Source organism: Lissotriton helveticus, chromosome 3_2 (genome assembly GCF_964261635.1).
Source record: "Lissotriton helveticus chromosome 3_2, aLisHel1.1, whole genome shotgun sequence".
Classification (NCBI taxonomy): domain Eukaryota; kingdom Metazoa; phylum Chordata; class Amphibia; order Caudata; family Salamandridae; genus Lissotriton; species Lissotriton helveticus.
This window is the reverse complement of record NC_136062.1, coordinates 297,163,266-297,178,335: the sequence shown is the minus strand read 5'-3', so window position 1 is coordinate 297,178,335 and position 15,070 is coordinate 297,163,266. Positions and strand designations below refer to the sequence as shown.

At 44.3% G+C, this 15,070-nt stretch overlaps 1 protein-coding gene across 2 annotated transcripts in view; it reads left to right on the top strand.

Moving 5' to 3' along the window:
* Positions 1-15,070, top strand: part of TLN2 (talin 2) — a 1,508,116-nt gene that overhangs the window by 730,831 nt on the left and 762,215 nt on the right. The gene's annotated exons all lie outside the window — the stretch shown is intronic.

Sequence of the window (15,070 nt, the reverse complement as noted above, 5' to 3'; positions counted from 1 at the left end):
AAGGTACAGACATGTTAGAAATGGTAGCAATACGTTCAGGTGTTAGTCGTCTACCCTCCTTCGATAAGAGATGACCTAAGTAGGTCACCTCCTTTCGACAATACTGAAATTTAGATAAGGATACCTTGTTCCCCTTGACAGCCAAATGGTGCAACAATTTAACCGTAGCTTTTTTACATCCATCCTCTGTGTCAGATGCAATGAGTAAGTCATCTACATATTGCAAGAGGACATTGCCATCCGGCAATTCTAAGTCATCCAACAGAGCCTTCAGAGCCTGGCTGTATATGCTCGGACTTTCAGTGTAGCCTTGAGGAGCGCGACAGAAGCGGAAGCTGCGTCCGGATATTGAAAATCCGAAGATCTGTCTGCTATCAGGGTGGATAGGAATGCTGAAGAAAGCATTTTTCAGGTCAATGACCGAAAAGTACTGTGCAGTCGGAGGGATCATGGTGAGAATGGTAGTGATATCGGTCACCACAGGATACTGTGGTACCACAATTTTGTTAACGGCTCGCAAATCAATCACAAAACGATAGGCAGCACCCATCTCCCCTTGGTCATGGTTCCTCTTCAAAATCGGGAGGATCGGGCTATTGCAAATATTGGCGTTTGTTTCCTCTACAACCCCTTTGTCAATCAGTTCCTGGATGATGTGCAATAAAGCCCGTTCCCCCGCCGGTGCTATCTTGTACTGTGGGATGCGTGGTAGTTTAGCGCCTTGCTTCAACGTGATGTGAACTGGGGGTATGTCCAGTTCACCCACATCTGCGTCCCCTGTCGCCCAAAGGGAGGTTGGGACGCCATCGAACTCCGGTGGGAGTCGTTCATTTTTCGTAAAACATTGTTTAACAGGTGTTACAGAGGGACGTATAGTTAAATAGACCCCATCCGCAGAACAATGTATAGTAGCATTCAATCTTTTCAGCATATCCAATCCCAACAGGTTCTCCCCACAATTCGATGTCAATAAGAAAGGAGTGTCCATAGTGGCTGGACCAATCGTAAAGGGGATAGGTTTAGAGATGGGGCTTACAACGGGGACTCCGGAAAAACCCACCGAAACATTGTTTTGCCCGGACAGAGCTGCCCCTGGAACCAAGGATCGAGCAACGGAACTGTTCATTGCTCCTGTGTCAATTAGAAAATTTTCAGATGTCCCCAACACTTCCCCTCTGATGTAGGGTCCCCTCTGATTGACCGGAATTGACACATGGCCCCCCCTCTGTCCCTGGCTATCCTATGCTGGGGCATATTCATCATCATTCCCTTCGGCATAGTCACCATGATAGTATTGTCTGCGTTGGGTGTTATCGAAGTGGTTCCTTTCTGACCTGTCTTGTTGAACGTCTCTGTACTCGTCTCTATGCATATCACCTCGGTCGGGGCCCCCTCGTCCTCTACCTCGTCCGCGATTTGCTGCGTTCTGGGCGGCCAAGTATGGACACTGAGCCTTCCAGTGTCCCTCCTCTTTACAATAGGAACATTGGTTGATGCCTATTGACGGGGCTCCTCCTGAACCCCTTCCTGTCCCCGCCCCTCTCGTCATTGGGCCCCGACCACCTCTACCTCCTCCTTGCCCTCGAACCACTTGCTGTAACAGTACTCGGGTCTTCAGATCCTTAACCTTTTTATCCACCTTATCCTTATTTTCATTTTCTCTATGCTCGTAGTACTGGGCCATGCTGAGTATTACAGACGGGGAAGAGGTAGTCCAGGTACTTTCTGCCGCCTCCAGTCGTGCTGAAATTTCCGGAGCCAGGTTCGTAACGAACCTGTTAACGAACAACCTTGTGCCCCCTTCTGTGGCCAAATCTTGTCCACTAAAATCAATAAAAACCTCTTCGAACCTGGTAAAGAAGTCGGACACACTTTCGTCCTTCTTTTGTCTACAGGCGGACAGTTTATCCCAATCGACTTTTCGGGGTGGGATCAGAGTATGCATGAAAGTTATTATTTTCGCTGGAAGAGAAGTTATTTCCACTCTGGGTTTGTCCCCTGGTTTGCGATCCTGGTCCCAGCCCCTTAACTCTTCCCACGTGCCACCAAATTCAGCATGATTAGAATCGTGCACCTGTCGCCATATATCAACCGGTACTAACAGTCCGAAGAACAATTCAACATCGGCTAAAGTCATTACAGCGGATGCAGCTGCTTCGGTCAATTCTTTGTAGTACGCAGTAGGATTCTTTCGGGGATCTGGCAGCTGAGATTTCAACGCCAGTACTTCACTTCTTTTCCATGGGGTATAAACCCACTGTTCCTGGAACCGAGCCGCCACCCCTTGTCGTATGATCGCCTGGTTACCATCTCGTTGTTTGGGGATTTCGGGATGATAGATTGGGTGTACTTCTCGCATAGGGTATTGCGTAGTCCACTGTGGACTTTTCAAGAATAATCTGTCGCGATATTGTACCAAAGTGTCTACATTCTTAAATACTTCTTCCGGTGTTAGGCTAAATTTATGGGCCCAATCTCTGATAGTATACAGGATCTGGGGGGCTGTCCCGTCCCTAAAGCTTATTTCCCAATACCCAATGAGCGAATTGGACATTTCGTATAACACATGTTGTTGCATGACTGGCTCTAAATCCTTCACAGTACTCCATATGTCAATCAGGGTATATACTTCATTCCGCACCCACTTGACAGCCTGGTCTCCTAATGCTTCTTTTTCGCCATATTCTACGGATGCTCTAGTGAACAAACGCTTGCCATCTAGGCCCCCTACAGCTCCCCTCGGGGTCGGGTCAAACCCTCTGGGTGTAATACAAGCTCGGGGGGAGGATATCTCCGGCATAGGGAGACTCAAGTGCGTCTGAGGGGAAGTGATCAGTTGTGTAGACTCGGGGACAAGCGTAGCCAAGGCCCCACCTTGAGGTGAGGAAACATCGTTATTTTGTTCATTGATAACGGAGCCCCGTTCCTCGGGCGCAGATGCCCGTGGTCTAACTTCTGGCTGGACAGGTATTGCAGGGTATATACGCTCCGGGGCATATGGTGGGGGAGGCCTTGCATTTAACAATTCCTCAATCTCATCTTCCGCCCCTTCTCTGGCTACATAACATTGGTCTACCTGCAGTTTAAACCGCCTGTCTGCAATTTCAATATTTTGTTCTACCTTATTTTTGTCATATGCGATAGCCTTCTGGGTAATAGTCTGTCCCTGCTCTATCTTCATTAATTTTTCAGATCGAATGCGTCGTCTCTTAGCTTCTTTCTGCCATTTGTTAAGGGTGTCGAACATCGACTGCCGGCTGTGTTTAATAAAAAGACGTTCTTGTAAATATGCCAGTTTTTGTTCATCGAAAGACCCTGTTTTTGGCCACTGTAATTCTATATTGTCCTTAGTGTATTTATGCCACAGAGAGTTAAAGATGAGGGGGCCAATACCGTGCTTACAATACATAAAGTGGCTAGGTGTCCCCTCTGGGGGGTTCGGCTGACTCTCGTCTAACCTCCCTTCCTCACTATGGACACAACCAAAACACAATTTGCTAAGGCACGGCATATTGTATTATCTAGTTTCTGGCTGAAAAGGAATTTCTCCGTTAGTACAAATTCAACAAAATTAAATATCACGTTATCCTTACGCTTTCATTCTCATGGCCATGACACCCATCATCCTCACATCCGTATTTTCCTTATACATCAGACAAACGTAAAACGTGACACATAAGTTCCTGCAATTGCAATCGAAAAAGTGGAGCCCGTCGGCTCCCACTCGTGGAGAACTCTTCTGCTAATTTATTCAAAAGGCTGCAAAAACACGACCAACAACAGTCTCGTCCTCAGACTGCCTAAAGATGGTTACACAGGTTTTAAACCACAGACCGGTCTACAGGCCATCCGACAGCATTCATGGTTCACCTCCCGAACTGTTCTGGCTAAGCCCGCGTTTCAGCGCCGCTCCAGATTTGTCCGGGTGCTACCCAATCTCAACCATCGGCTTTCCCGAGAACAGTCCGGCCGAGCAGGAACCGCAGTTCCCCTAGGCGTATAATCCTTATCTTTAGTGTACCCAGAGCGTTCGCACGTGCAGTTCCACACTGCCCCCGTCGAACCTCCGACCAAATCCTCTCTGTGACAATTAATGCGAAGTCAGAGTTTCTCCGTGACCATGGGCCACCAAATGCTTAAATCCCGTTATTTAAATCTACATATGCAATTCAACATATAACGAGACACAACACTCACCTGGTGCACGCAGGTTTGCCGGAACGTTCTTCACTGCCGACGTTTGCCCAGTATCAGCGCTGCAGGTTCTCGGGTTGCACCCGAAGGACTCCGGCGTGGGGTTACTAGCAGCTGAAGCCCTCCGGATCGGGAGGGCAGAGCAAAACCCCAATTTCTTATGCGTCTGGTCTGCAACTCTCCCGATCAAGAGGACCCCTTTCGATGTCGCCTGTGGCTACACAGGGACGACCCCAACGCGGAGTCCCGGCGGAGTCGCCAACTGAAGTACCGAAAAATATATGATCCCCTCCCAACAATAATCATTACATTACCAAGTCCCTTATCATTACAAATAAGCAGTCGGTCGGCAGTGTAGAAGGTTCAAGCGTTTATTAGACAAACACAAACTCTGCCAGAGGAGCTCCTTGCGACCTGACCCAAAAGGTCCGCCAAGAAGACTGCTGGCACATTGTCAGCACATCACATATATACAATTGCGTTGGCACCGGCATGGCCTAACATGGAAAAATACAAATTGGTACAAGCTAGTACAGTAATAGGAAAGCCCATATAAGGCACACAAAGAGCTCCTGATTTCGCTCAGGCAGCAAGGTCAGACGGGTGACTCCCTTCTGTCTTCTCAGAGACAAACCACCCTGCACCCCTCCCGGAATGTGCTTATCGGCCCTTCCTCGGCTAACTACGACCTTGCCGAGCCTACCGAGCTGAAACAGCAGTTTCTGCAACAGTTGGTTTCTTTCCCAGGAGCAGGGCCTTTAGAGCTAAGGGAGAATAAGGTCTGTGCATGTACGATATTAAAGAGGGCCATAATATGGTATTCATATAGCGTAACGTGGCATGAAGCTAAGTGAAAGAAAATACCGTAAATACTAATTATGCATGTCTACAGTGTGAGTTTAGTGACACCATGCTAATCCTAACATATCGATTATCAATACTACGTGATCAGGAATCGATTCTGGTACCTCAGGTAGATGATGCATGCCTACTCATCATTCTACAGCAGTTCCTTGTGCGTAGAGCGTGTGATCCAGTGGTGTTGGGTGGATGGTGATGCCGAGGTCTTTACAGCTCTTCTGAGGTGGTTGTTGGACTTCCTTATTCTTGCTGATAGAGGGTTCCAGCGTTTGGTTATCAGTTCCACTGAAGGTCCTACGTGGGTCTGTATGCACAGATGGAGGGTCTGAAGCAGGGCCACTCTGGATCTTAGGGTCCTTCTTGCAGCCTTTGGGGTTTCGTATTTGGTGTCGTCTGCAATCACAAGAGATACTAATTCCTAATTGTGGTAAAAGTTTAATCCATGCCATCCGGTGCTGGCAGTAGCTGTTGGGGTCTGTATGTGTATTAGTGTTTGAGGGGTAGTGGCAACTGAAACAGTGTAATGTTTAAACCATCTGGAAGTTGTAACCCTTACGCTCAAACATTTGGGAGCAAACTTTGCTCTGGGAGTTCACTTAATGGAAAATGAGACCAAATATGGAGATATTTACGTACAGAGGCTAAATAAAGACTTTTTGGGAGACGTCTAAAAGAAGCAAAAGCCCATGCATGTACAGCAAAGCTTGTTTATTTTCTGTAAATGTTTTACTGCTTCACACATCATTTTGAGAGTTTTTCAGCTGGCAGTAAAAACGTCTACATTTCGGTTTAATTGAACTGACTCCACGCTGTGAAGGCATATCTGATGGTTTAATTTCGTGGGAGACAGCTAACAAAATGAAATACATTGATTTAAATGCACCCACTCCGCAAATTATTTTGTACTCTTCAAATGTTCTAATTCATAGGATTAAGGCACTCCTATTTTTAGTAGATGTGGGAACAAAATGAGACCAACGCTGTGTACAATATCGTAATGTAATTGTTGGCAGGTTTCCCTAATTAACTATAACACATTTTGTGCTATAAATCAAGAAAAGTAAGATATAAAATTCAAGTCATGTTCACAACGCTTCAAATGTAGGTAGACTGTATTAACAATAAGCAAATAAAATTAATTAAGCATATTTTGAACACAAAGATGTTTAGATGACACATTAGGTTTTTGTTTTCTAAATGGTGCAGCAGCCTTAATAGAGGGCCAGAAAGAAAGCCCCCTCCCTGCTTGCGGATACTGGGTGATGGGCGTCGCTCTTAGAAGGTGTGTGTGTTGGGCGAGACCCAGAGAATTCATCCTCCTTTAAGAGAACCTACAAACATGGCAGCTCATCAGAAGGTTTCCATTGGAGGCCATTTTGTTAGATATTGAAATTACTGATGCCGTGTGGATACTGAAAACTGGCTCTGATGTGAAATCCTATTTCAGCGTCACTCCGGAGAAACCGCATTCCGCGTTAGTCTGAAGCCCAACTCTCTCCTCAGATGCGACATATCCTGTGGTTAACAAATAACATCTGGTGATGTCAGCTCCGAACTGTGGCATTTCACAGCTTCTGAGGGCTGGGCAGTGGAAACCTGAGCTGCACAGCGGTTACACTCCTGTCCTTGTGGGCCGGGCAGAGGCCTTGGCAGCTCTGAGGATGGAGTCATCTTCTGGACCACACGTCGAGTCACTGGAGGCGAGTGTAGCTGGAGTGCATTGGATACTTCGTACAGTGCTGCTCTGTGACTCAGGAGGTGTCATAAAAATGCCACCAGGCTGAATCACTGCAAGTTTGAGAGAAAAACTTGCATTTCCAAGGGTGTGCAGAGTTATGAAGGCAGTGCTAGAAGATGATGCATCCTTTCCAGGGCTGGGCTTGCTCTCGCCTCAGCTGAAGTGTCTCTGGGCTACTTTGAGCCATTATAGAGTGTTCTGATCAAGCCACCCTGCAGAGGAGAGGATACCTGCTCTGTCGCAGTGAGTCTATGGCTGTTTATTGTCTCTTTCGCACATTTGTTCCCATGCCAAGTAGAGGAGGGTTTTGCAGATCTTATTTTAAGGTTTGCTGTCCAGGATCTTTTGGCTAGAAATAGTGTGCTTACTTGAATCGTTGACTTTGGATTGCTCTGCTGATGCTCGCCCAGCACCGCCGCGGACGGAGGGGCAGGTTTAGGGGTTGTTTGCCAGATATCATAGGGATAATATCAAGAGAGGATCACTTGAACTGCAGAGCACTTGGACATACCTGGAATGCCCATGAGCTGCTCGTGCCGTGTCGGTGTCTGCTCCTGCACTGCTGGACAGAATTTATTAAACGTGTAAGGGAGGCGCGTCCAGCGTCGCTCGGTGAGGGGCGGATCATGACAGGTTTTGAGGATATATTCATGACATCAATTTACCAACGTGGATCTTGCTGTCGTGGTATAAAGCTGGTACAGTGTCATACAGAGACATCTTAAGAGGTTTTGTTTTCATTGCTAACGAGCCCTGTTCTCGGAGTGTGCTTTCCGATCAATAGCTCCAGCTATCGTACACACTGATCCACGCTCAAGCTGCTCACATGAGTATCGGTGATTGAGCAAGAGAGACAAGTAATATATTACTAAAAAGTGAAGGGACCATTCCAACAATTATGGCCTACTCTTTTTTAAACATTTTTTTAAATTAGTAATAGTTTTACAGAAGTATACTAAAATGGCAAAAAAACATGAGGACACACAACAGCCTAGTAGGTTCCATGTGGCTGAGAAACATCTTTTTGTTGTCGCTTCATGGATCAGATCAGATTCACCTCCATACTGAGCAGCTTCGTCTTCACCAGCATGGCCTCCATGGCCTGTGCTCCGCATGAGCAAGGATACATCTAAGAGCTTTGAGTCGTCCGACTCTGCAGGTCTCTGCATAAAGGACCTTGCTTTTAATTATTTTTATTACACTTAGGAAAAAAAGTAAGAAATCCAAATTCACAAATCATACAATAACTTTGAAGGTATGATTAATAACTTGTAGAAGATGACCTAGGAAAGTCTGTGGTGGTGGTTTAATGACTCCAGTGGACAGCTATCCTGCCCACAGTATGAAAAAACATTGACACTTGTCCATCGCCTTAGTTTGCTCGTTCATGGCTATGAATACCAATCATATCTTTTATGAATTCGGTCGCCCTTTCGTTGTAGATTGTACATGGATCTTTTAGCCACCCTTTGCGTATTTGCTGCGTCGAGGTCTGTGCATGCATGCTTAACGGTTGATCCCTGCACTCTATGTCCAGCCACTTTTATCGAAGTGTTTTTTCGACAGATAAACAACTATTTGTGCAGAAAAAAAGTACATCTTCATTGAAGAGTGTCTGCTGTGCTGTCCATTGCCTATAAACGTACAGTTGAACAGGTTACGTCATTCTCCTCTGTTTCCTTTGACTTTTGACAGTGCCAATGGTTCATGATCTTTGCAACCATGGGACAATTACCTTTAATTAAAATGATGCTCTAATTACAATTGCAGAGCCTCTCAATTGTGATGCGTGGGATAATTTTCGACCTCTCCTAAGCACTGGAAGTCCACTCTGTCTTAGAATATGTTTTATTTTTTTCCTGTGCAGACTGCTTCCCTCAAACTTTTTCAAGGGTCCTGAGAACTCCTCCTGATTTCACAATTCCTTGAATTCCCACAAAGTGTTGGAAGTATAGTGTGATTGATGGTGTATGCTGTATGGCTGATCGGCTGCAGAGTTATTTTGAGCCTGCGCAGAGCGATGAATGATTGTGGGGAGTGACTGTTGTAGGGTGCACTATAGTAGTGGGACTTAACACACGTTTTATTTATTTATCGAGTTTTGTGTGGTGCAAACGTGACCCAAAAGTTTCGGAGCGAATCACAGCATTTGCAGATCATCAATTGCATGAGTTACATTTGGAGTAAGTACAGATACATATTGACAATATGTAAGAGAAATCTATGATAGAAATCAGGATATAAAGAGGATACATTTTTGACGAAAATATAGTATAAGTGTATATAGCGCTTTACAGAGTTAGCACAGTATCAAGTGCAACAGGTTCCATATGGAATGAATAGAAATACGTAACGGTATGTAGGATGATATTTGAGGTATATATGTTATATATTTATATATATATATATATATATATATATATATATACATACACATACAAACATAGAGCATTACAGATTGAGCATAGCTGCAAATGAAAGAATTACATGTGGAGTACATAAACTACATGATAACAGTATATGAATGAAATTTTCGACGGACAGTAGCGTAGATGGACAAAATAGATACTGTGCATTAATTTCCAAGTATTCTAGTGTTGGCGACCTGGGCTGAAGGAGATCTTAACTCATAGCACAGTAAAGGATATTATGGCAGCCCAGGATGTGTAGCCTGGATTTTAGAGTTAGACGACCAGGCATGCCAACAAAAGGCTCACCACCATGGTCCGTGCTGCTGACATTGCATAATGCACATTATATCAGATGTTCCATGTTACTGTCCCTGTTGGCTGGTGCACCACATTGGGTGGAGTTGTGGAAGCTGTGCCTCTAAGTGTAAGATGGCTATCCCCACATTTTGTGTGGATTTATGATGGACCTGGATGTTTCCTTATCCTTGAAAATACCTTGAGAGTTGGCAGTGAAGGTTATCTCCAGGGTTAGTCTGTAAAAAATAAATTAAAAAAAAAGATCTTTTTATATCAGGTGGATAGTTTGGGTATTGAGATGCTGCCAGTTTAACATTTGATTTAATTAACTGAATGAGAAAGAAATCTACCTACTTTGGACCTTATGAACAAGTGGCCACTGTGGTTTCCAATATTTATTGCCTTTTCCACTTTATATTGATGCCTTACCTCCTTGCCTTTTTAGTTCACCGAATTGGGATCTCAGAGTTATGTTAAGTAAACTTCTCTGATGCTAATTCACTCCACAAGGAGTATCCCGCCACAAGATAATTGGCCAGCAGAAAGAACAACAACCAGGTATAAGCAGCAGATCATGCTGAAAAACTAAATTTAATATAGCTTGCGTTATTTCTGCTAAGAAGCTTTGAACCAGACCAAAGCTTTGGGATAGATCCCTATTGCATGCAGTCTTATGGTCAGAATGGGATGGGACACTGTGCCAGAGGCTGCAGAGAGCTCAAATAGGATTGGGTGAGGGCTGGCCCGCCCTCACCCAAGCTCAGCTTGATCTTATCCGTAACTGCAAGAAGTGTGGGTTTTGTGCTGTACTTTGCCCTAAAGCCCTACTCCAGTGGGTCTAAGAGATTGTTTCCAACTGCGATGGGTCTAAGAGATTGTTTCCAACTGCGATGGACCTAAGAGATTGTTTCTAGGTGCGATGGGTCTGAGAGATTGTTTCCAACTGCAATGGGTCTAAGAGATTGTTTCCAACTGCAATAGGTCTAGGTCTAAGAGATTGTTTCCAACTGCGATGGGTCTAAGATAGTATTTCCAACTGCAGTGGGTCTAAGAGATTTTTTCCAACTGCAATGGATCTAAGAAGTTGTTTTCAACTGCGACGGTTCTATGAGATTGTTTCCAACTGCATTGGATCTAAGAGGTTGTTTCGAACTGCGACGGGTCTAAGAGATTTTTTCCAACTGCGATGTTTCCAACTGCAATAGGTCTAAGAGATTGTTTCCAACTGCGATGGGTCTAAGAGATTGTTTCCAACTGCGATGGGTCTAAGAGATTGTTGTAGCTGCAATGGGTCTAAGAGATTGTTTCCAACTGCAATAGGTCTAAGAGATTGTTTCCAACTGCGATGGGTCTAAGATATTGTTTCCAACTGCGATGGGTCTAAGAGATTGTTTCCAACTGCGATGGGTCTAAGAGATTGTTTTCAACTGCGATGGGTCTAAGAGATTGTTTTCAACTGCGATGGGTCTAAGAGATTGTTTCCAACTGCGATGGGTCTAAGATTGTTTCCAACTGCAATGGCTCTAAGAGATTGTTTCCAACTGCAATGGATCTAAGAGGTTGTTTCCAACTGTGACGGGTCTATGAGATTGTTTCCAACTGCGACGGGTCTATGAGATTGTTTCCAACTGTGACGGGTCTATGAGATTGTTTCCAACTTCGACGGGTCTAAGAGAATGTTTCCAACTGCGACGGGTCTAAGAGATTGTTTCCAACTGTAATGGGTCTAAGAGATTGTTTCCAACTGCAATGGATCTAAGAGGTTGTTTTCAACTGCGACGGGGTCTATGAGATTGTTTCCAACTGCGACGGGTCTATGAGATTGTTTCCAACTGCAATAGGTCTAAGAGATTGTTTCCAACTGCGATGTTTCCAACTGCAATTTGTCTAAGATATTGTTTCCAACTGCGATGGGTCTAAGAGATTGTTTCCAACTGCGATGGGTCTAAGAGATTGTTGTAGCTGCAATGGGTCTAAGAGATTGTTTCCAACTGCAATAGGTCTAAGAGATTGTTTCCAACTGCGATGGGTCTAAGATAGTATTTCCAACTGCAGTGGGTCTAAGAGATTTTTTCCAACTGCAATGGATCTAAGAAGTTGTTTCCAACTGCGACGGGTCTAAGAGATTGTTTCCAACTGCGACGGGTCTAAGAGATTGTTTCCAAATGCGATGGGTCTAAGAGATTGTTTCCAACTGCGATGTTTCCAACTGCAATTTGTCTAAGATATTGTTTCCAACTGCGATGAGTCTAAGAGATTGTTTCCAACTGCAATAGGTCTAAGAGATTGTTTCCAACTGCGATGGCTCTAAGATATTGTTTCCAACTGCGATGGGTCTAAGAGACTGTTTCCAACTGCGATGGGTCTATGATATTGTTTCCAACTGCGATGGGTCTAAGAGACACAAGACAACTTGTCCATCATCGTTCTTGGGCGGGCGTTACTAAACTGAACCTCCAAAGCCTATTCAGATGAAATCTTTCTTCTTGATGCCCTTCTAAGTGTATTTGTTGAAGATTCAGTTCTTTAGTTGAGAAGAATCTGTGTGTGAACGTTTAGCAGAAAGAGGAAAGGTTACTTTCTAGTAAGAATAGTTATCTAGCAGAGTCATCTAATATCAAGCCACGGTTCTTTATTTGGAATGAGGTGCTGTTCAATCCTGCTTTCAATTGCATAAATAAAGCCAAGGGTATATTTATACGGTGTGGAGATAATATATAGTCTCTTTCAAAGATCAGTGGTTCAGATGCCGTTGCCAGATGGAGTGGCGGTAATAGGCTTACAGTAATTTTCGCCGCCAACAGAGGTATGTACAGGGCGAGATGTGTAAGGTAACCACACCTCATAAAGATTTCCAATTAATGTGTGAATGTGTTGTTGCTCACAGCACTATAAGAAGGCAACTTTAAAAATACAAGTATGTTGGAAAGCACAAGGGATTGTAGGAAGGGCACAGGTTTTGATGGAGAGACATCTAAACCGCTGTACTTGCAGTTTTGAAGGGTGCAAACATGAAGAATAATTCTAAGGAAATGAGCCGGAAGTCGTCCATCAGTAGCTGTGTCCAGCACTGTAGGAAGTCCTCATAAGGAGTTTAGAAAAGAGTGTGTGACAAGAGACCGCTAGAATGACGATATTGCAGAACTACGCTTCCCTAGGTGGATGCTACCCCTGCAAGAGGATGTAGTTGAAGGCAGGGAAGGTTGCACCACCCATCCTGACTGGATCTGACCCCTGCCTCAGGATCATTTACCACAGCAGGCATGCAGCGAGCAGCTTGCCAATGTATCATTTCAGTCTCTAAGTGATCAGACCTGTGACTTGTTCTCTGGCTGACCTACGAGACAGTAGATGGACTTCCTTTTCAGGTTAGGTTGCCCATGGTAAGCAATGCAGAGATGCCTGACTGCAGTTTGTGCAGGTTAACTCCCTCATGCATCCTTTTTTACAGCTCACTAACTTGTGGCCATGCACTGGGCGGTTTGTCCTTGTCGGTATTGTACGCGTGCTCCGTTTCCGGTTAATGATAGTTACAGTATTATTCCTGATATTTGGCACCGTAAGTAGCATTGTCTGTTAATTGCACAGCGGACTGTTGAATGCTGGACGAAGTCCAGCGGGCTTAATTTGAGTGGATGGTGCTGTGCGCGTAGATTATATAGGGTGTTCCTCTTCTGAAAGTGTAACATGTGCTTAAACCACTTCTCGCTTACTTTGCGTCCATATGGTCTGATAATTGAGATATCCTACAGGGACTTAGTGCAGCTGTCTGTTTACAGACCATTTTCACCTGGGGGGACCAACAGATTTATTAAGGCATTTACAATGTTGAGGCAATGCACTGCCGGGCCAATTGCATCGCTTTCAGTACGGCATGGATGAGCACGCCACCGGCTTCTCATAGGAGTATTAATTATACAGTATGCCCATGTTGATTCAAGTTTCATATTGCTGGGAACTCATATAATTGGAAGCACAGTGTGAATTATCTCTTGTTTACTTGCTTGAAATGGATGAATACCTAAGTTGATTTTGTGATGGTTTCTCCACAGTTGTATGAATTGTAGGGCCTTTGCCAGGGAATCATGCCGTACATATATTCTGCTTTGACTGGGATCTCGGTGTCTCTTAGCCTCATTGTTAGACCACAACATCCACTCTCGGTCCCATGAATGATTTGCAAATAAAATACAGCATGCAATATCTTACATTATCACTGATAGAAAAGGTCATATGTTAGAAAGTACAGTTGGGTGAAAATATCTAAAAGATTAACCAAAATGCATTTGTTCGGTTTCATTTTCCATGATGCAAACATGTTGTCTGAATTGTAGTTTTTTTACCTTAACATTATAACCCTTTCCTAACCATAGCTCAGACTAAAACCTAGACAAACACTAATGCCAACCCCAAACCAAGATTCAATACCTCAAGCAGTAGCCGCCTTACTCTACTCTTCCCCTAAGACTGATCCAAACATTTTGCTAACACTTTTCCAGATCCTAACCCAATCTTTTAAACCACATATTAACCCTAACCATGACTCTGACCCTGAGTAACCCTTACCCTGATGCCTTTTAGCTACACCTCCCTCACACACTAAACCTAATCTTTCTCCTGTCTCTTAACCCTTAAATTAACCCTGCCCCCTGCTCTTGCCTCCCCACTCCGGAACCCATGCTCTAATTATTATGATTCAGATTCAAACATTTTCAAGCTTTTTTCTGTTTTGTTAACTTTGGTCTTTCACACTTTTTGTTTATCTGACATTTATATTTAAATGTCAATCTTTGAGAATTCATTTTTAGAATGTTTGACTAAATTCCTGTAGGTTTCTCTACAGGTCCTTAGTGTCTGCCGCAAGCCCAGCACTTCCCTTGGAGACTAGATCTGCATCAATTTTTAAGTCTTGCTTGCCAGGCAGCACACGCGGTTTGTTGGTTAAAAGACTTATTTTCTGCTTACCGTCCGCCCATTGCTTACCATTGGATGGTTTTATAGTCAATCTCATTGCTTGCATTTTGTCTATCAACTTGTGTGGGGCTTTACTTCCTCTTCTTTTTTTTTTTTTAATAACATTTTTATTTGCATTTTGAGTAAAACTCAACAATACAGTCATACACTTAGCAACATTCATCCCTCTATTCCCAGACCCGCCTCCCCACAATCGCGAACAGTTGGTATGTTTCAGATTATAAAGTTGGAAAAGAAATCTGATCGATGAATAAGCTTCTTCCAATTTCCCTTCCCCGACCCACCCGCCGCCCCCCACATAGACCAGTAAATTAAGAATGGGCTCAACCATCTCCCAACCCTCCATCGAGTCCATGATATTGTCTCCACCTGGACCAAATCTTTCGGAACTTCTTAGGGCATCCTCTAGATTTGTAGGTCACCCTCTCCGCCGCCATATACATGCCTAACGCAACTCTCCAGTCCTCCAAGTCCGGTGGGATCGGAGACCCCCATCGTCTCGCTATGTCCCTTTTTGCCACCACCAAGGCTAAAACCAGAAAGATCATGAGAGGACGCGGCAGATCCACATCATTGGACATCCCTAGTAAAGCCA